Here is a 23,608-nt window from a genome sequence, read left to right on the forward strand (position 1 = left end):
CCTAAAAACACCCCCCATCTCTCAACATCTCGTAGATGCAGTGTTGTATGATGTAAAAAAAGCACATAGAAAGCTACTGCTGCTGCACCTAAGACTTGTGTAGCCAGACGTTTTAGGCTTCCATTGTGTTGAGTCCTCTCGTGTCTGGTATTTCTGCCCTCATTGCTGCTGAAATCAAGTAGCCCATTCGCAAAGCTCATATTTTGAACACTTCAATGCTTTGTGAAATTGCCAAACTCATTTTATGGTTCACCAAAAAAAAAAAAAAAAAGGAAAAAGTTATATATATATATATATATATATATATATATATATATATATATTCAGCCCTGTGTCTCTTTTAGAGCACAGACCTGCTTGCCCTCATATTCTCGGTTATTGGACCATAACTGAGAGGTAAAGCTCTCAGACTTCCCACTGGACTACATAGACCATCATGCCTCTCTTTTTACCAGGTATTTTACTGAACATCATCTGGCTGACAGTACAATCCACAGACTCATTTTTTCCGGGTACTGTTGCGTTTCATTTGAGAGGACTTCATAGCTTATATTTGTTCCCTCACTGAACATAACACATCTCGCAAACCAACAATCCTTGTGCATTCTGTCAGTTTAAAAAACAGCAGAAGTTACTTGATAAGCTCATTTACCTGTGATTTATTTTATTTTTGTTGACAGATTATGAAACAGAACAAATATTAATATATAAAACCTTTATGTTTTTAAAAAGTAAAGAGTAGATTAAGGCTTAGTTTTTTATATATGATAACTATAATCATTATTTTTGATGTACTGGCATTATTGAATCTATAAATATTATACTAAGAGATGTATGTAAAAACAATAAAGTCTTCTTTATGTAAAACATGTTTAATTGGTTTCTTATTTTGATTGTTGTATTAACATGAAGTACCCCATATCGGGAAACCAGAAATCAAATTCTTGACAATAATATTTAAATTTAACTTACTTTACACCAAAATGAAAATTATTTACTAACCCTATGTCTTTATAAATTTTTATGACTGTTCTTCAGTTTTCAGTCACTTGATCCTTCAGAAATCATTCTACTATGCTGATTTGGTGCTCTTGATTATTATCAATATTGGAAACAGTTATATTTTTTGTGGAAATCCTAATTATTTTCATGCATTATTAAAAATACACACATCTAAAGGATTATTAGGAACACCATACTAATATTGTGTTTGACCCCCTTTCTACGTGCTGAAAGCATTCTTTAGAAATGTTGGCCCATATTGACAGGATAGCATCTTGCAGTTGATGGAGATTTGTGGGATGCACATCCAGGGAACGAAGCTCCTGTTCCACCACATCCCAAAGATGCTCTATTGGGTTGAGATCTGGTGACTGTGGGGGCCATTTTAGTACAGTGAACTCATTGTCATGTTCAAGAAACCAATATGAAATGATTCAAGCTTTGTGACATGGTGCATTATCCTGCTGGAAGTAGCCATCAGAGGATGGGTACATGGTGGTCATAAAGGGATGGACATGGTCAGAAACAATGCTCAGGGAGGCTGTGGCATTTAAATGATGACCAATTGGCACTAAGGGGCCTAAAGTGTACCAAGAAAACATCCCCCACACCATTACACCACCACCACCAGCCTGCACAGTGGTAACAAGGCATGATGGATCCATGTTCTCTTTCTGTTTACGCCAAATTCTGACTCTACCATCTGAATGTCTCAACAGAAATCAAGACTCATCAGACCAGGCAACATTTTTCCAGTCTTCAACTGTCCAATTTTGGTGAGCTCGTGCAAAGTGTAGCCTCTTTTTCCTATTTGTAGTGGAGATGAGTGGTACCCAGTGGGGTATTTTGCTGTTGTAGCCCATCCGCCTCAAGGTTGTGCGTGTTGTGGCTTCACAAATGCTTTGCTGCATACCTCGGTTGTAACGAGTGGTATTTTCAGTAAAAGTTGCTCTTCTATCAGCTTGAATCAGTCGGCCCATTCTCCTCTGACCTCTAGCATCAACAAGGCATTTTCGCCCACAGGACTTCCGCATACTGGATTTTTTCCCTTTTCACACCATTCTTTGTAAACCCTAGAAATGGTTGTACGTGAAAATCCCAGAAACTGAGCAGATTGTGAAATGCCCGTCTGGCACCAACAACCATGCCACGCTCAAAATTGCTTAAATCACCTTTCTTTCCCATTCTGACATTCAGTTTGGAGTTCAGGAGATTGTCTTGACCAGGACCACGCCCCTAAATGCATTGAAGCAACTGCCATGTGATTGGTTGATTAGATAATTGCATTAATGAGAAATTGAATAGTTGTTCCTAATAATCCTTTAGGTGAGTGTATAAAAGTATTAATTTCTTCCTTAAAGCTAACCCCATTTGTCCTCAAAAACCACCTATTTTTCTGAATATCTTCTGAAAATAATATCTTCTGTAAATTATGACAGAATCTTTATTTCTGTGAATGGTTCATTAAACATCATGAACCAGGTAATGTCTGATAAATGTATTTTATTTCATAAGAAAATACAGGATGTTTGCTAATAAGCATTATTCAAATCCATTATCACTTTTACTTGTCATGTGTCTTAAACTGTATGTCACTGTGCATGTTTAAGTACAGTAAATACTATAAAATGAAATATGTGTGCTCTACTCTGCTTTGGTAAGTAGGGAAGTATATCAGCCAGAAGGTAAGGGGCAAAGAGCAGCACTGTGTGCCCTGATTAAGATGTATTATTGTCAAGGGAGCACTACACACTCTCTCTCACACACAAACACTGAGTCCTAATGTCTGCTCTTTGCTTTTTACTGCAATGCAGCACATATTGGGATCCTGCTGAGAGCAGTCTGAATGCCTACCTGACCAAAAAACACCCAATCCATCAACGCAAACATCAGACCTAGAGGAACCAGAGGCCCTATAAATACTTGTATGCCTCTCTCTCTCTCTCTCTCTCTCTCTCTCTCTCTCTCTCTCCCTCTCTAACACACACACACACACACACACACACACACACACATTTTTATTAAAACTGCATCTTCATATTTATACCAATCAATGCAATAATGTTTCACAGTGGATTTGGCTCTCGTCCCCTCAGACCTAGAATAAGCTGATGGAAAATGAAGAGTTGAAAATGTAGCGCTGTTCAAAGACAAATAAAGTTATGAAATGCTGAGGTGGAGAAATGTAGCAATTCTGAGCTTGCATTCTGCTTATGGCTTAAAGTGATCTCTGCCAGAGGAATTTCTTGCAGAATGAGGCAAAGGAAAGTTGTTTTGGCTGCTATTTAATGATGCCACAATCTCTGCAGACTTCTAAGAATTCACAAAATTCTAAAATTTAATACAGAAAAGAAAAAAAAATCAGTGAACTCTCTTGCACCACAAATATTTGTCCAATCTAATGCTCTCTCAGATAAAAAAGCTTCACAAATGAGATATATACATAGGTTAGTGCATATATGTGTGTGCGTCAGGTGCTGATTGTCATTACGCATTATGGGTACAGACAGAATGTGTGTGTGAAAAGGAGGGGACAGAGTCACAGTTCCTCAGAGACTCGTCTCCATGGTGACACGTGTGAACCATCACTTCTATTCTAATATCAAAGACAATCGTCCACATGTTCTACAACCTGTCACAGAACCTTGAACGTTTACCGAGCTGTCTCCAAATACATTCCATTCACCATTATGTAGGTCACTGCAATGTAAACCATACAGAATTATATATAACTACAACTCTTATCAAAGTAAACTGACAAAATCATATTAACATCTCAGTTAGCACCTAGAAGTAATAGTATTAGTAATATTACCAAACGAGACTTCTGCCAAAGTCAAAAAGCTCAAATTGAAATCTGCAAAATGATTAAGATTCCGACCTAATAAAGGGGTTTAGAACTCAATGAGAGTCATTTTAAAGAGCTAAAGACTCATCTTTTTCGCCTGCACTTAACCAACTAACACTAGCACTTTTCCTTTTCTTGTCTTTTAATTTAAAAAAAAAAAAAAAAAACCTACCTATGCGTTCTATACTAGACTAACTGAGACTTGTCATGGCACTTGTATACTGTTGTTGTTCTCTTGTTGACCTGACTGCTTCTATTGTTCTCATTTGTAAGTCATCAGAAAATCGCCTTTGAAGTTTTCCAAATGAATTCTTTGCAATGCATATTACTAATAAAAAATTAGGTTTTGATATATTTACGGTAGGAAATTTACAAAATATCTTCTTGGAATATGACATTAGCTTAATATCCTAATGATTTTTGACTTCAAAGAAAAATTTATAATTTTGACCCATACAATGTTTTCTTTTTTGGCTATTGCTAAAAAAAATATACCCCAGCAACTTAAGACTGATTTTCAGTGTGAATACTCTCGCAAGTCTGCAGCTGCAGATGAAGTTACGCTGACGCAAAATCTGCAATGTGAAACTGGCATAAGAGTCGTCATTTTCTCCTGACATCAGAGCCACTGAGGATGCAGTGGATTAGTTTTGTTTTTGATGGTAATGTGCCAACGAATTAATAAAAAAACGGAAGAGAGGGGTGGGGTGAGCAGTAGCTCATTATCATTTAAAGAGGGATGCACAGAACGGGTCACAGTGAACAAAGTTTTTGACAAGGTAAAAGGGTGTTGTTTTACACGACAATTGAGGAATTGTAACCAAATATGTTGCAGACATTTCATGAAGACCCTAAAGAATCATACCAACTTGTGGAAAATGGGCATCTGATGTCCCCTTTAAGGTGCAGTCACATTTACTGTTGTTTGGCAAATGTTTGCAAACAAAATCCAGTCACAGGCATCCATGCAATCAAGAATTTTGTGTTTTGCCAAGCTATTTGGTTTGAAAGTTTCTTCAGTGTGAGCTGTGCTTCATACATTACAACACTTGACAATAGACAATGATCCTGCTTATGTGACCACACCTTTACACTTAATGAGAAAACATAGCATCACGATTTGTCTATTTTAAAACCACCTACTGTAGTAACCCCCAAGAACACCCTAGCAACAGCTTGGCAACCACATACAACACCCTACCATCATAGCAGCTTCATCTCACTACCCTACAAGATTTCCTAAAAATATGCTTCCTATGTAAGTTTTACAACTAAACTTGATCGAATCAACCTGACTTCACAAGGTTACACCAACAAATATAATTTTCAAGGTTTCAGTCACATAAAATTTTTTTTGTTAAGCACCAGACCAGTCTGGCACAAAAACAGCTCAACCAATGATGTGAAACAGAGGCAGTCTGTCTATTTGTTTGACTAACAGTAATGTAAAGCTTATTTACAGTAAACCATATTTTCTGAATTTATTAGTTCATGAATCTCTCCTCTTAGTCTTAATGTTTTCTGGTATATGTATCCAAACTGTAAATTGTCTTCTATTTTTTTGTGTCTCCCTCTAGACAGACAGATAGAGATATGCTGCATATTAGCCCAAACACTTATTACCTCCTCATTTTCAGATTAACTGTTCGACAGAAGCAATCAGCAAGCACAAGTCACTGTAATTATTCAGGAACGATAATAACAGAACTGAGGGATGTTACGACTTTCATCACAGCTCTCCACAGAATACAGATGCTCATGCTCACAGACATTTAGCATGGAACAAGCGAACATCTTCATACTTCCTGTCAGCAGATTAGAGAGATGAGAAAACCCCGAACCTTGAAAAACTGAGAGGTTTAGGATTAAAAGTCTGATAGAACACAAGAAAACAATCAAACCTCTTTTAGCTCATTATGAAAAGATCACATCTTATTCCTGAACCCTAAACAATGACCATAGATCCAATTTAATAAAGCACATTAGAGAGGCTTAAGCTGAAATCTAAACTATTTGATTCACATTCACACAAGCACTGAGCCACACAAGGTAGTCAGGGGAACTATGCAAACAGCTGAGCACATTCTGAAATAGGCTACATTACAGGGGAGTGTGTGTATGTGTAGGCATGAACGCTCTGCACTATATTCGGAAGACCCTCTGGAATGGCATTGATGATACTTGGAGCACCTGTGGCCTTGTGTCTCCCATCCTGTGCTCATAGCACAGGGCAGCCAGCTGGGCCTTTGGAGGCTGAGGACAGGACTGGGCTCTAGGCCAACAGAACACAAAGATGCTGAAAGCCAGTGGGGAGTCTACGGAACTCATTCATCCCTGCTGTCAATAACTTTATGACATCATCTACGCTGACTTCTAATTGGACCACAGAGCCAGAAATAGTGTTCGCCTTGACTTGGTAAGGTGAACATTTGCGTCACGGCAGTGTACCAAGATGGTTGCTTAAGTCATGTGGGGAGCTGAGCCAGCTTGTAAGTACTGGGAGAAATGATTACTGTAACCCTGACATAAAAGACGGGGTGAAAAAGGAGAGTCATGCTGAAGGAATGAAAGGAGAAACATAATGCATAGGGAAAGGGAGTTCAAAGATAGACGGAGGTACATGTGGATGACAAACAAATAGGACAAACAAAGAGAACGGGTAAATAAGAGCAAATAGGAGTACACGTGCAAACAAAAATAAATGAATAAATATGTAGCAATTAAGATATTCCCAAACTACTCCCCACAATTCCAAAAATCCAAAAATGGGGTCAGTGAGATAAAAAAGGGAAATAAAATAGTAATTTTATTCAGAAAGGATGCATTAAATTAACTATTAGAAAACAATTCTGTTTCAAATAAAAACTTCTCTTGCTATTCAAGAATCTGGAAAAAAAGCTTCCATAAACATATTAACTAGCACAACTGTCAGCATATTAGAATGATTTCTGAAGGATAATATTCCATTCGACTGTATAGATACAAATTTGTTGTTTATTTAAATAAAAAGTCCTAAAGTGTACAGAACATTACAAAATCTATCACATAATATAAATTAGTTGTCACTGAATAAGAATATGTGTATAACTCGATTTTGACAAAAATGTCAGATAGAACATTTTAATTCCAAGGGGACGAAATGTAAATATATTAAATAAATAATTAATTATAAATATTAATATAATTAATATAAATTGCCTTGATAAGTATTAATATAGTGCATAATATTTCATATTTAATTATCCAGATATCTTAATTTTCAGTTTTTGTTTTAAAAACCTAATTGTATTTAGGGGCCAAGCACCGAAGGTGCAAGGCACCTATTGTATCCGTTAGTGTAATTTTTATCTTCCGCCGCAAGTCTATGGCAGCCCATAGAACCGATTGCGGGAAAGTTGTATAATTTGGCACACTGATAGAGGACAGTCCCATCATTAACTACAGCAAATTTGAAGTCCCTAACTCCAACTCTCTAGCGCCACCACTTGTCCAAAATTTCAATATTGTTATGCTAATATCTTTTGAACCGTAAGCCAGAAAATGGAAAAAATTTTCTTCTGAATCCTTGGCTCATGCCAAGTCGAAAGAACCCCAAAATTCAAAAATCGCAAGGTTTAGTTTTTTCGCTATTTTTGATTGTTTGAAAAACCTACTTTTTCGAACTCGTCCTAGACGGTTAGTCCGAATTTGACGAAAATTGGCTCAGACCATCTTCAGACAATGCTGGCTAAAAGTTATGGAATTCAAGTTGATTCGTCTAACAAGTCTCGAATAACACCTGAACAAATTTGAGGAAAAGTACGCAAATATGCATGTGAGGCTATATCTCAGCAACAGTTTGGTGTAGTGAGACCAAACTTTGTGTGTGTTATAACAAGCATGACCTGAAACTACCTGCAGTGTTTCGACGCAGTGCCACCTAGTGGTCAGGAGATATGAAAAATGCATATTTTTGCATATAACTTCAGAATGGTTTGGCCAAAAATCACAAAACTGGTCTCTTTAGATTCGGTGGGTCATGCCGAGTCGAATGATATCCAATTTTTCCGTGTCAGCCATTTTAGGCGTCGGCCATTTTGAATTATGTTTTAAAATGCTGTATTTTTTGAACGCATTACCGTATCATTACGAAAATAAATCACAAAAATATTCAGCTCCATGCCCTGAAGGTACTCAAAAAGTTGGGTGGCAGCGCCACCTTGTGGTCAAGAGTTATAATGAAATATCAAAAAAATGCTAATAACTTTTGAATAAATTAGACTATTGAAATGAAAATGGTATCCCTATATTCTTTGTGACCTGCCGAGAACATAGAATCTAATTATTCCAAAATTGGCCATACTTCCTGTCCACCATTTTGAGTAATGTTGAAAATCTACTTTTTCCAACTCCTCCTAGACCGTTAATCCGATTTTCATCAAATTTGACGTGGATCATCTTCAGATGCCACTGGCCAAAAGTTATGGATTTCGTGTCGATATACGAAACGGTTCTCATTTAGTGCATCAACAAATTTGCTGGAAGGATGCCAAAATTTATTTGAGGCTGTACCTCAACAAAGCTTTGACATATTTGCACCAAACTTTGTATGTGTCATTGTCACCTCACACTGACCATGCCACATCAATTTGGTAACAGCGCCACCTATTGGCCAAGAGTAATTAACCATTCATTAACCTTCAATTATGAAATTTCCAAAAATGCTAATAACTTTTGATTGCATTAGGCTATTGTAATGAAACTGATCTCAAAATATTCTTTGGGTTCTGCTGACAATAGACATACCAATTTTTAGTAGGAAATCTGAACGCCCTGTCCAGTTATGGATTTCGTGTCGATATACGAAATGGTTCTCATTTAGCGCATCAACGAATTTGATGCAAGGGTGCCAAAATGCCTTTGAGGCGGTATCTCTGCAATGCTTTGACATATTTGCACCAAACTTTGTATGTGACATCCACACCTCACACTGACCATGCCACATAAATGTGGTAACAGCGCCACCTATTGGTCAAGAGTAATAAACCATTCATTAACCATGAATAATTACACTTTTAAAAATGCTAATAACTTTTTAATGCATTAGCCTATTGTGTTGAAACTGGTCTCAAAATATTCCCTGGCTTATGCCTACAACATAGATACCAAATATGTCAGATTAAGCTGAACTTCCGGTCCGCCATTTTGATTTATGTTGAAAAGCTTCTTTTTAGAACTCCTCATCAACCGTAGGTCTGATTTTCACCAAATTTGAATCAAATGATCTTCAGACCATGCTGACAAAATCATATGGATTTTGTGTCGATAGACAAAACCGTTTTTGCATACCACAGCGACGAATTTGAGGCACAATGCCAAAATGACGCTTGAGGCTGTATCTCTGCAATGCTTTGGCATATTGACACCAAACTTTGTGTGTGTCATTGACAAGTCACACAGAGTACACCAAATTGATTTAATAACAGTGCCACCTGTTGGCCAAAAGTGATAGGCCATTTGATCTTATTAACTAGTGTTTGTATTTATGCTTTTTCAGCCATTTCAATTACAATCATCCTAAAATTGCTGTAACTGCTCACTGTTGCATTTGATGTGGTCCTCCATGCCATGCTTACCTCCTAAATTTGCCGTTGGAGTGCTTGGCCCTGTAATTGCTGCTTGCAGCTATATTTTAACCTTACTTGCATCTTAATGTCATATTTAAAATATTCTTTATTTTCTTAGTTTCCAATATCATTTGTTTTGCCCCTTGATATTGGGGGAAATGTGACCTGGACATTTTATTATTTATTTATTTGTGTATGTTTGTGGGATTCATATTTATATGATATATAGCTTTATCTGTTACATGCTCTATTTGTATCATAACATTAGCCCATTGGATGTGAATTTTTAGATACACATCCAGCCTTTTCCATTACAGGAAAGGGCTTCCTTATTATGGCCTAGCAAGGATAATCCGTCCCCTTTCACCATCTGTTGGCCCATAATAACTGCAGCTGGATGGCACGCATCAGAAACTCACTGCTACTGTCTTACATCTCTCCCCATCACACCTGAGAACTCATGTCTCCTGAATGCAGAACACCTCTGAACAATCCATGAAAACATACATAAACAAACACGGTTGTGCTTTAGTAAAGCTTCTATTGTTTACATCACACATACTATAACATCATCTCAGCTGATTTGTGTCACATATCTTTCCACATGGAGCTAAAATTCCCAGAAAACATTCAGCCTAATGTGATGATATTGAGTAGATGGATATGAGCCCAGACAGGCCTGCTGAACAGGAGCAAGACCGTGGTCATATTGCTTCCGCATTCCTCAGTGTTAGCACTGAGGGATGCTACCCTACACCGCAAATCTCGTTTGTCTCCCACACAGAAATTCATACCATGCCAGACATATAGAGAAAAAGGAATGAATTGCAATGAGGGATGGAAGATCTGCAGCACAGCTGAGAGACACTGGAGATGAATTGGACAGAGAATAGCATGAAGAATATGTGATTTTATTGGACAGTTTTACTCCCATGGTGCAAGGCAGAAAATAAGACTTATTCCTGATTCTCCCCAAGGACTCGTATTGCACACACAGATAGAAAAGGGATAAAACCACATTAACAGCAGACACACATCTTTATTAAATTAACCAGCATGAAAATGGCAAAATACCGTATTGCATAAAGAGAAACTGCTTTGCTGTAAAACCACATCTTAACATGAGTCATTTCTTAAGCACCAAATCATCATATAAGAATGATTTCTGAAGGATCATGTGATATTGAAAACTGGCATAATGACTGCTGAAACTTCAGCTTTGCCCTTACAGGAATACATTACAGTTTAAAATGTAACATCACATCATAATTTATATAATGTTGATGCATGTATAAAATAAATAAATTAGAATGCCCTTGAAAAAAGTTAATTTATTTCAGTAATTCAACTCAAATTGTGAAACTTGTGTATTAAATAAATTCAGTACACACTGACTGAAGTAGTTTAAGTCTTTGGCTATTTTAATTGTGATGATTGTAGCTCACATTTAGCAAGAACCCACAACTTCATCAAATCATCTTAACAAATTGGTGACATGCCAATCAGCTAATCAACTCAAAATACCTGCAAAGGTTTAATGAGCCTTCAAAATGGTCTCACAGTTTGTATCACTAGGCTACACAATCATGGGGAAGACTGCTGATCTGACAGTTGTCCAGAAGACAATCATTGACACCTTTCAAAAAGAGGGTAAGCCACAAACATTCATTGCCAAAGAAGCTGGATGTTCACAGAGTGCTGTATCCAAGCATATTAGCAGAAAGTTGAGTGGAAGGAAAAAGTGTGGAAGAAAAAGATGCACAACCAACAAAGAGAACCGCAGCCTTATGAGGACTGTCAAGGAAAATTGATTCAAGAATTTGAGTGAACTTCACAAGGAATAGACTGAGGCTGGGGTCAAGGCATAAAGACATGTCTAGGAATTTGGCTACAGTTGCCGTATTCTTCTTGTTAAGGCACTCCTGAACCACAGACAACGTCAGAGGCGTCTTACCTGGGCTAGGAGAGGAAGAACTGGACTGTTGCCAGTGGTCCAAAGTCCTCTTTTCAGATGAGAGCAAGTTTTGTATTTCATTTGGAAATCAAGGTCCTAGAGTCTGGAAGAATGGTGGAGAAGCTCATAGCCCAAGCTGCTTGAAGTCCAGTGTTAAGTTTCCACAGTCTGTCATGATTTGGGGTCAGTAACGTGCAGTGAAATCTTGTCATGGGTAGGCTGTGACCTATCAATGTGTGGAATATATGTTCATATATTCATTCAGTTAATTTAGCAACCCAAGTTCATATCAGGCATCATCAGATCACTGCCTGCATTCAGCAAAGTCAGTCATGTGAGGCTAATGCACAATCAAATATAATAATCAAATTAATGGACACATCTTATGACTATCTTATCACATCTTATGACTTATACAACAAACAAATGTTTTGTGCGCGACACAGAGAAGGAGGCGGCGCGGCAGCCTAGTCACTCCATCAAAATGCACAAACGCGCACAGACAGCCACGGCGCACACACACACACACACACACACACACTTTTGGTCTGGTGACGGCGCACCAGGCTACAGTCAGAAAACATTGCGTCAGCAATACAGCTTTAAAGTACAAAAACAGCTTATTCGCTCCTACAAACTGCTAGGCGCACACACCGACACGCAAGTATACTAGATGCTAGTATTCGGGAAGCGCGCGGATTGAGTGAGAGCGAGTAGATCACGTGACATGAAGCAAGCTCGGTCTCTGCCTCAATGTTGATAATTCAAGACAGCATGAGAACTGACTGCGCATGCGCAAATCTACATAAACCACGTTCTATGGACCAAAGAGGCACCGCTCACCTCTGCCTCAATGGCCATGGCTTTTGAATTTCCTGCATGAAACAACGGTTTTTAGGAGCAAACAATGGCAAAATGAGTATATTATGTGTATTCCTGAAAATTGTTGTTACAAAAAATAATATTTGGAATAAAATTAATGCAATTAATAATGTGGTGAATTAATAAAGCTCTTGGAATTAATAAATGTAATGTCAACATTTCCTTTGGTGAGGCACTGCCTACCCTGACCGCACGTCCCTGTTTGGGGTGTAATGTCTTCTGCTGGTGTTGGGTCGTTGAGATTTTGCCAAGTAAGACATGTTCCTGGATCAACATATTTTATTGATCCTGGATCAACATTACTTTCCAAAAATACAGACTTAACCCAATCCCTACCCCTGAACCTAACCTTACCCATAATTAATTCTTAAAATCAAAGGGAAATGATAGCTGATTAACAAGGGTGTAGAAGCACCTAATTCTGATTGTAAGCCTAAAACTGACATATACTGAAAAGTTATCTCTCAATTCTGATTGATTGATTGGAATGATGTTCCTGGATCAACAAGGATGTTGATCCAGGAACATGATGTACTTGGTGAAATAACCAGTGTTGGGGGTAATGCATTACAAGTAACGCGAGTTACGTAATCAGATTACTTTTTTCAAGTAACTAGTAAAGTAACGCATTACTTTTTAATTTACAATAAAATATCTGAGTTACTTTTTCAAAAAAGTAACGCTAGTTACTTTGTGTTCCCATTTTTTGACTGACAAGCCTCCTGTTCCCATATTGGGAGAAATCGGAAGTATGGAGGCATTGTGTGCGCTGTGTGAACATGATGTTACTGTAGTTCTAGACTAAATGTGAATGTGCATTAATTCATCCCACTCACAAAAAAACAAAACAAAACAGATTTAGTATTCATCAAAATTAATCAAAACAGTGAAATGCAAACTCAGAATATGACGCAAACCTGCAATAACTAAATATATTAAATAACACAAATGTATCTATTCCCATTTTATTAACAGTGTCTTTGCTGCTGACCTTTAATGATCCAGTTCAACCATACTAATAATTAAAAAATGACTTTAAATAAACTAACAATTGTGCTTCATTGTTTTTTTTTTTATTGCTGAAGAGTGTTGAACCTTCTTCTCCTGTGTTCTACTGTAGAGACGTGAATTTACTTTTCCTTCAGCCTGAGGTTTATTCATTACACTTTTTGGTGTGAAAGGGCTTTTACATTTGCTATAAATAGAACTTCTTATATTAAAAACAATCAAGCCCTGCTCATATTTAAAAAGTAACGTGAAAGTAACGCAAAAGTAATGTAACACATTACTTTCCATAAAAAGTAACTAAGTAACATATTTAGTTACTTTTTTAGGGAGTAACGCAATATTTTAAGGCATTACTTTTAAAAGCAACTTTCCCCAACACTGGAAATAACGCTCAACGCTGGTGCTGGTCCATTGTGTTTTTTGAAAACCAAAGCCACTGCACCCGTTTACCAAGAAATTTTGGAGCACTTGATGCTTCCTTCCACCGACCAGCATTTTGAAGATCCTGATTTCATTTTCCAGCAGGATTTGGCACCTGCCCACACTGCCAAAAGCACCAAAAGTTGGTTAAATTACAATTGTGTTGGTGTGCTTGACTGGCTAGCAAACTCACCAGACCTGAACCCCAGAGAGAATCTATGCGGTATTGTCAAGAGGAAAATGAGAAACAAGAGACCAAGAAAATGCAGATGAGCTAAAGGCCACTATCAAAGAAACCTGGGCTTCCATACCACCTCAGCAGTGACACAAACTGATCACCTCCATGCCTCGCTGAATTTAGGCAGTAATTAAAGCAAAAGGAGCCCCTGCCAAATATTGAGTACATGTACAGTAAATTAACATACTTTCCAGAAGGCCAACAATTCACTAAAAAAATTGTATTTGATTTTATTGGTCTTACGAAGTATTCTAATTTGTTGAGATAGTGATTTGGTGGGTTTTTGTTAAATGTGAGCCAAAATCATCACAATTAAAAGAACCAAAGACTTAAACTTCTTTAGTCTGTGTGCATTGAATTTATTTAATACAGGAGTTTCACAATTTGAGTTGAATTACTGAAATAAGCTTTTCCACAACAATCTAATTTATTGAGATGCACCTGTCTGCCAATTATTTCAGAATCTCAAAACCAGTGTAATTTTTCAGGCTGTTTTAACATGTTGCAGACATTTCCACTTCGTAGGGTCAGGCGAACGTACTGTTTTGTAATGCAAAGAGGATCATAGCAGGCTGTCTCTCTTCTGTAATGACTGACTACCTCCATTTGGATTTGTATATTAGAAACATATTAGTGTGTTATGTGTAAGACATTTAAACTGCAAGAGTGTGTCTGCCTCCCGAACAATGTTATGTAGGTTATTCCAGAGTTTAGGCGCCAAATAGGAAAAGGATCTGCCGCCCACAGTTGATTTTGATATTCTAGGTATTATCAAATTGCAGAACAGCTTAAAGTTTAACTTTAGGACAAGCCACAGCAAGATGGACAGAATTTAGTTATCATAGTTATCAGCAGTTGTGATAAGATCTGTTCCCTGAGCAGCAAATCAACATATTCTAATGATTTCTGAATAATCATGTGACAGCTGTCTCTCCGAGCGCGGTGCTGTCTGTGAGCGGGGCGGAGTAACGTCAGAGACAGTTTACTTTGGTAACGTCACGCTGCAGTGTTTGTTAGAGCTGTCAACTTCTCCACCCCATTTACAGAGTGAAATTCTCTGACTAGCTTTATCTCCCAGGACTGCTGTTGAATCTTCCAAAAGTTTTGGCTTGGGGTGCTTCACATGCTGCTGCAGCAGCACTTTCCACCGCACCAATAACACGGGGCTGCCCGCCGACGTGCCTGACTTTAAATCGGCGCTACTAAACACGGATATCGGCCGATGCCGATATATAAAAAAAATGACACACATGTATATCTAGAAGTTATATTTTTAATGGTTGAAAAGTACTTCATCAAATGCAGTACAGAACTTTGTATTGCATTCCCAGAAACTTTCTTAAAATTTAAATGTTTTAGAAGTCTGTCATGCTCAAGGACTAGTGCAACTTTTGTGAACACAATATATAGGGCCTTGAAAAGATGTGCTTCACAGAGAGATATAAAGGTGTTTCTTTTCTTGGCTTCTAAAACTACTGGCTCTTCTTCTCCTTGAAACCTGTTCTCAGTGATGTAACATTATGAGTCAGGCATCCTGAACTCTTGATGTACCTGAGAATCACTTGCAGTGATTATGACAGCTGCCCTCATTTCCAAAACGTTCCAGCATATAGGAAAAATGAACAACACTTAACAATACAATAATGCTAAGATACATTTTTGGTAATATGGCAGATTGTAAATAGCAGATGAGATTTATTGGTAAGGACCCTCTGCAGTGTGTAACATCTGAAAGAATATCTGGTTCGAGCTGTGTGTCACATTCAGTTCAGGGGTAAACATGGGACAGCACAAAGCCTGCTGGACCAAAAGCTCTCTTTGATCCGCTCTGTGCGTCTGCTGTTCTGTTTCATGTGCAAAGCAGCGCCCATGTGTCCCCACTTCATATCATGTTTATAAATCTGTACTTTAGTAAAACAAAACAAAGGGCCACCCACATATACTCACTGTATCCATTTTATGTAAAAGTGTGCTTACTTTCAAAGCACACCAGGCATATCACCCTGCAGCCCAAGACCGGTTGCCCACTGAAGCTAAGCATGATTAAGCCTGGTCAGTACCTGGATGGGAGACCTCCTGGGAAAACTGGATGTCTTTTGAAAAGAGTAAAACAAATAAAAAATAAATAAAATAAATAATGCAATGTACATTTCCCCCCGCTCACACAGTGGGATTTGTAAGGCACTATTTTCTGTACAACTGTTTTGAAAAGACATTCATTTTTTAAAAGCACAATACAAATACAATTGCCCCTCACCTCCAACAACCTGGCTTCATTTTGGTTTGTTATTTTTCACAAGTCATCCAGTTTCAAACACATAGGACTGGCCTAGGTTTTCCCCTTTTGAATAGCCTGCTTCACTCTGAAATATAGATAATTTCTCCGTAACCATAGAATGTAAAAAAAAAAATTAGCAAATTATTTTGGGACAACATTTAGGTGGAAATATCGTTAATCAAACATTTTAATTTAGACTGAACTCTAACTACTACTGTTCTTACAGTATTCATAAAATAGGTTGCCAACAGCATTTCAGGTTGACAAATCTCACAATCTAGTAAGGTATACAAGAAACATTATCCTTCACTACATGAGCAAACATTGTGAAAAAAAAACAATAGCTGAAAAATCCTCAGAGAAGTATGCATAATCTGTTTTTTTTTTTTTTTTTTTTTGACACAAACAAGCTGTTATGAGCATTGTTTCTGTCAGCACTCGAGTGTGTGTGTCCAGTCCAGGGGCGCCGGACTGGGGGTAAAACCAATACTGATAACCATGACCCCAAAGGAAGAGAGGGCCCTTGAAAAGTCTGGAATATATTTTTTCAAGGGGGCATTAGGACTGCCTATGCATAAGGCCCGGGATCTTGTGCAGCGCCCCTGGTCCTGTCACACCTGGTTGAGTGATGGAGTGTGGTGACAGTTACTAAATTGTATTTGGTGTGGTTAGGAGTACAAAGTCTTTGTTTCTGCCACAGTAAACAGTGTAATTTCACAGTTCTGTTTTTCTGAACACCTCAACCAATGATGGATCTGCTCATCAGCACTGTCTCTGCACTTACTGCCCAGATCAACCTCTCTCTCTCTCTCTCTCTCACACACACACACACACACACACACACACACACACACACACACACACACACACACACACAAAGCATTAAGATCCAATCATTTGTGGCCAATCAAGACAGACTGCCATTTACACTTAGCCTAGTAGTAACAACATGCATCTCAAATGTGTCTCGTGTTATCAAGAGAGGATCTCTGATTTTGTGACTGCATACATCAATTACTAATACTATATCAGTGACTATGTGTTAATAAAATACAAAATTCAACAATGCATTACTTCTACCAAATATATTTCAATGGAAACATCTAGATTTTTATATAAGCAAAAACGACAAGAAACAAAACAGACAGACATGCCAAAAATATATATTTTTACTGTCATAAATGTTTGAAATGACAAGTGGATGAGAAAATAATGATATAATACCAACGATAAAAATATCATTAACCCACTAACAAGACATGCAACCAATGAAAGAAATTCCAATATTCAAAATGCAACATTATATATATGTATATATGTATGCATGTTTATAAATCACCATGATATGTTAAAATCAACAACTACAGGAAACAAATCTAAACAAAAGGCACTTCAAGGCTGTATTTGTATAACTAGAACTATTAATAAAAAAAATATTAAATTAAATGTAAGTAAAATTACTAAAACTAAAATATAAATAAAGCTATATTTTAAATAAAGAATATTTACAAAATAAAAATATCAAACACTATAATTGTCATGATCATTAGATGGAGTGCCCATGAACTTCAGTAGAGGGCACTCCACTCAGGACCATTCCACCCATCAACCACCAGATGTCACTTGGACACCAGCACCTCTCATACTGTTGCACCACACCCGAACTACATTCCCCATGAGTCACTGCATCACAATCACCTTGCCACACCTGCATCTCATTCATCAGCCGATTTCCTTGCCACACCTGCACCTCATTTACACACACATAAAAGCAGCACAATCACGCTGACTCACTGCGAAGTCTTGTTTAGCCTGTCTGACATTTCCGAGCATTTTTCCTAGTGTTTGTTCTCCGTGTATGATCTTGGATTGTTTAAACTGACTCTGATTCTCTGCTGCCTGCCCTGATCTCTGCTCGTTACCGTTTATGATTCTGGATATCCCTAACATACCTGACGCCTTTCTGATTTCTGCCTGTATGACCATTCTCTTAATAAAGTTTCTGCACATGGATCCGAACGCCTCTGACTCCTTGTTAAAATAATAGTATATAAATAATACTGAAATAACACTGTTTCCCTCTAACAACAAAATGACTGCATTTGTGTACATGAACAAAGTAGTGAATGGGGGGCAGGGAATGCAACAAATGTGATGACATCACCCTCAGGGTAGAGGGTTTGGAAAAATATGCAGTTGTTGTTGCGGAGTGGTGGAGCATCCTCCTATTTCTTCCACTCCTCTGAGCACAGCAACACAAACAATGGAAGCATTTATACATTTACCACAGACCATGGCAGGCATATTATCTCTGCTGGCTATTAATAGCCTCTATCAATTTGCAGCATTCATCGGCTTTGATCACGCTCCCTTATGTTTGAAAGACAGTCCAGGTGCAATGAGACATTCAGAGAGTGATGAAGAATTTGTCAGGTTATTTTTAAGTGACATCAGGAACTAATGGTAATGCGGAAAACATAATTATGGCTTTGATTGAGTGTAATGAGTAATGAATTCATAGTTGACTTTATGCAAATGAGAAGATGACGGAAGTACATCAGTGGGGGTAGTGGTCTGTAAATGGGTGTATGGGTAATTGGGACTACTTTGTCGCATTATCCCAACGTCAGTGGTGCGTGTAAAATGTCTTCCACCTTTCCATAGTGACAGGGTTATAAATCAAACTCAGTACTAATTGGGCAAACTCAGGCAGGCATAATCTTTGAATACATTCAGTGTTCATTAAGGGGATAGAGTGAGCGAGCTAGCTGGCAAGTAGCTTTATAAACAAGGGGTGATGTAACCTTACGTTACTTAGCAGAGATCAAAGTCGGAAATAAAATATCAAACAAAAAAGAAAACTACAGAGAGATCTCAACTCGAATTAGCTTTGAGCTAGTCGGCAAGAGGATCACAGGGTGTGTTGGTGTTTTAGAAATCTAGTGCCCTTGAAGGAAGGTATTTTGCAGAAATAATTCTGGTGCAACATTTTGTAATGATGCTGATTTTACACACACACACACACACACACACACACACACACACACACACACACACACACACACACACACACACACACACACGTTTGTTTTTGTGAGAACTGGGGACATCCCATAGGCGTAATGGTTTTTATACTGTACAAACGGTATATTCTATGGCCCTACACCAACCCTACACCTAACCCTGACCATAACCCTCACAAGAAAATTTGTGCATTTTTACTTTCTCAAAAAAAAAAAAACTCAAAAACTCAAGATACAGGTCACCATCACCATCAACGAATGTATTCATGTTAAAGGAACGTGCAACGAAATGATAGAATGTACAATGTGTTTTCCCCAGCATATACACATGAGTGCAGGGGCAGAGGAAACCCCGAATCAGAGTCTTAAAGGAACGAACACCCAGACCATTACACAGGGTGAAAAAGTTTTTACTCATGTTCAATATGGTCATGCAAATTCACTGCACTGAACAACAGAAAGCTGCTGGTTTGAAAGCAACTTTTGTAACTCTGAAATGTTGCTAATGTGACTACACTTTGACAACACATTCTGAGTAACACCCAACAGTGGCATTCCTAAATGAATCAGTGTTTTTGAAGAAAATCAGTTAAGTTAACAATTCAGTTACTTACTAAAAAACAGTAACTTGGTTAGTTCCTGAACAAATAGGCGTTTAAAAAAATAAGATGTGTGACTGATTCAAATTAATCATTTGACACACAACCATAAAGACTTACTAGCTATCATAAACTGCACAAAAAAACAAAACAAAAATGACTGGAAATCAGCAACCGTTTCTGGTCATTTTGTGTATGCAATTTTTATTTGTAGCCTGAAACCAGTTATCCAAATGGCACTAAATTGGATTGAGAAGTTCTCATTGGACTCCAGCGTGGACTGGATTTAGAACAAACACAAATTTATACCTGAAGAGAAAATAATCATAGAGTGATGTGACATTTTCATAAAACATACATAATATTTGACAACATGAATAAAACAAGCTGGTTCACTAGTAATTATGTACTCAAAGATGTTTGATTACAAAAATGTGGTTATAGGCTATCCATCTTCTTTATGCTTTTTATATATAAATGCAGGTAGTCTGATGTAATTAGAAGTCAGTGTTAATATTAGAATGTAATTACCGATACGTACTAAGCAATGCTTATCATTATATGGGTAATTATATTCTGGAGCAGCAACATTTATTAAACCTTATTATTATATTCCCATATTAATTAGAGTAAATTCAATATGTGCAACACACCCATGTTTTATAAAGACCCAAAATATGCCCGTTCAGTCCAGCTTTAAAATTTTATTTTAAGTGTATGCGAACTATCGTGACTGCTAAAAGCATAAGTGTATGCCACACACGCCATGTCACTAGCATGTCAGCAAACCCAAGATGACAGAAGAAGGTGTGGATGTTGCTCAAGGAATATTTTTGATGAAGTAGACCCTTCATTAAACAAAACCCCATCAAACTAACAGGCAGACACATTCCTGTTGAGAGAGACATGACCAAAAAGTTATAACCGCTAGTTTAAATTGATGTTAACAACATAACATTGTGAGATTAGCTAAGGGCTAGAAGTGTTAGGATGTCACAAGGTGACGATCTTTAGGGGCGGAACCAAAATTCGGGAAGCGTTTCCGCCCGGACCGGAAAAACAGAACACCGGAACTTCCGGTAGCGCCGTAAGAAGGAAAATCAGGGAATTCGATGCACCTGTGCCTAGTTAGGGACAGCGGTTGGTGATTGGAGGATACGCTGGACAAGGCAGTACTTAAGGCCAAGTTATTTCCCAGTCTGGGAAGCTCTTTTTGGTGTGTGTGAAGCACTGGGTTGTGCCCGTCTTGGTACGCGGCTGGTAGCTGTCTAACTCTCTCTCTCCCTCAGGCTGGAATTGTATGATTGTGAAGACATCGCGAACCTTAAAGGTTGAGAAGTGAACAGATTATACGGCGAACTGAGACGACGTGAAAAAAGGGGATTGGAAGTGGCATTGATGTGAGTACTAAGAGCCAGTCGAAAGTGCCCTGTATATTGACCTGGCGTTGTGTAGATCTCTCCAGGAGGAGGAGGGCGGCCCTACCCCTAATATAGTGTGGTGGGAGAGCCGAAGGAATACTTATTGAAGTAGTCACAACGACGACATCACTAGCTAGGCCGCATATTCCATCGCCAGATCCGAACCAAGCGAAGTGAAGGAAGACGGGTGTCCTTTCCGTACACTGAGTGTGGTGGGTGAGTCTTCGTGCTGTGAAAACCTATAATTTTGACGTGGTGCTGTATATTGCTGTGGGCTGCTGTGTATTGCCGTGTGTCCTGTCAGATAAACCCCCGCCTTCACGCACTTCGGCGTGGGAGGACAAGGAGATTGCTGGTCCTAGCCTAGTTCAGTACAGTATATGTTGTGAGCGTGCTTCAGATCTCCGGAGATAGCACGGTACGCTGTGTCCAGCCCAGAGGTGAAAGCCATCCAAAGCAGAGTAACTGTGTTTTGTGTCCAAGTTGATACCTGTGGAGAGGAAAGGAAAGAGAGTGAGTAACACAAGGAGAAACAGAGGAAACCTGTACTTACAGTGCGCTGTGTTCAGCCCAGAGGTGAGAGCCATTCAAAGCAAACTAACGGTGCTATTGTGCCCAAGTTGTTATCTGTGGAGAGAAAAGGAGAGAGAGGGAATAACACGAGGAGGAATAGAGCGAACCCTGTACTTACAGTACGCTGTGTCCAGCCCAGAGGTGAGAGCCATTTAAAGCAAACTAACTGTGCTATTGTGCCCAAGTTGATACCTGTGGAGAGAAAAGGAGAGAGAGGTGAATAACACGAGGAGGAATAGAGCGAACCCTGTACTTACAGTACGCTGTGTCCAGCCCAGAGGTGAGAGCCATTCAAAGCAAACTAACTGTGCTATTGTGCCCAAGTTGATACCTGTGGAGAGAAAAGGAGAGAGAGAGTGAATAACACGAGGAGGAATAGAGCGAACCCTGTACTTACAGTACGCTGTGTCCAGCCCAGAGGTGAGAGCCATTCAAAGCAAACTAACTGTGCTATTGTGCCCAAGTTGATACCTGTGGAGAGAAAAGGAGAGAGAGTGGGTAACACGAGGAGAGACTGAGGAAACCTGTACTTACGCCGCTGCCTGTGGAGAAAGAGAAAGCGAGTGAGCACCCAAGGAACGAACTGTGTGAACCAGTACTTACTGTGAGCTGTAATCAGCGAAGAGGTGAGAGCAGAACCAAGCTGAACTAACTGTGCCTGTGTGTCCCAGCCGTTGCCTGTGGAGAAAGAGAAAGCGAGTGAGCACCCAAGGAGCGAACTGTGTGAACCAGTACTTACTGTGAGCTGTAATCAGCGAAGAGGTGAGAGCAAAACCAAGCTGAATTAACTGTGCCTGTGTGTCCCAGCCGTTGCCTGTGGAGAAAGAGAAAGAGCCCGTTGCCTGTGGAGAAAGAGAAAGCGAGTGAGCACCCAAGGAACGAACTGTGTGAACCAGTACTTACTGTGAGCTGTAATCAGCGAAGAGGTGAGAGCAGAACCAAGCTGAACTAACTGTGCCTGTGTGTCCCAGCCGTTGCCTGTGGAGAAAGAGAAAGCGAGTGAGCACCCAAGGAACGAACTGTGTGAACCAGTACTTACTGTGAGCTGTAATCAGCGAAGAGGTGAGAGCAAAACCAAGCTGAATTAACTGTGCCTGTGTGTCCCAGCCGTTGCCTGTGGAGAAAGAGAAAGAGCCCGTTGCCTGTGGAGGAAGAGAAAGAGAGTGAGCACCTCGAGAACGAACTGTGTGAACCAGTACTTACCGTGAGCTGTATTCAGCGAAGAGGAGGAAGAAGGAGGGCGCTACGGATACCTAAGACTCAGGCCGGGGCCCGAGTCCCACGCCCCGGATCCCCGTGGCCCCCTTGCTCCCTGACCTCTTCCCGGCCATAGCCCATCTGGAGGGCCGAGTCAGAGTTTAGTTTTAATTGCCCTTTCCCTATTCCCCAAGCTATTTTTAAATATTTAAATAAAGATTGTTTTATCACTTACTTGTTCTCGTGTTGTTTGGCCATTGGGTCGGGTTTGGGGACCTCCTCGAGGTGGAAGTTGAGAAGGGTGTGGCTTAGTTAAAGCATAGCCAGCCCCTGGGTGTGACAGATTTGGCGTAGTCGGCAGGGTTTCCACCTCGAGTTGAGTAACCAAGGTCGTCCAATGACCGACAACGCGGGGCTTTCAGCCCAACCCCGTGCCATGCCCGTTTTTATGGGGAGCCCCTGGATTCAAAAATATGGGGGGACAGAATCCGAGGTACGATTGTCTGAATGGAAGGCTCAACTAGAGTACTTGGCCGACCTACAGGGCCTTAGTGCAGCC

At 39.2% G+C, this 23,608-nt stretch overlaps 1 protein-coding gene across 1 annotated transcript in view; it reads right to left on the minus strand.

Moving 5' to 3' along the window:
- Positions 1-23,608, minus strand: part of LOC132111144 (heme-binding protein 2-like) — a 136,537-nt gene that overhangs the window by 23,504 nt on the left and 89,425 nt on the right. The window lies entirely within an intron of this gene.

The sequence above is a fragment of the Carassius carassius genome, chromosome 30 (genome assembly GCF_963082965.1).
Source record: "Carassius carassius chromosome 30, fCarCar2.1, whole genome shotgun sequence".
Lineage (NCBI taxonomy): Eukaryota > Metazoa > Chordata > Actinopteri > Cypriniformes > Cyprinidae > Carassius > Carassius carassius.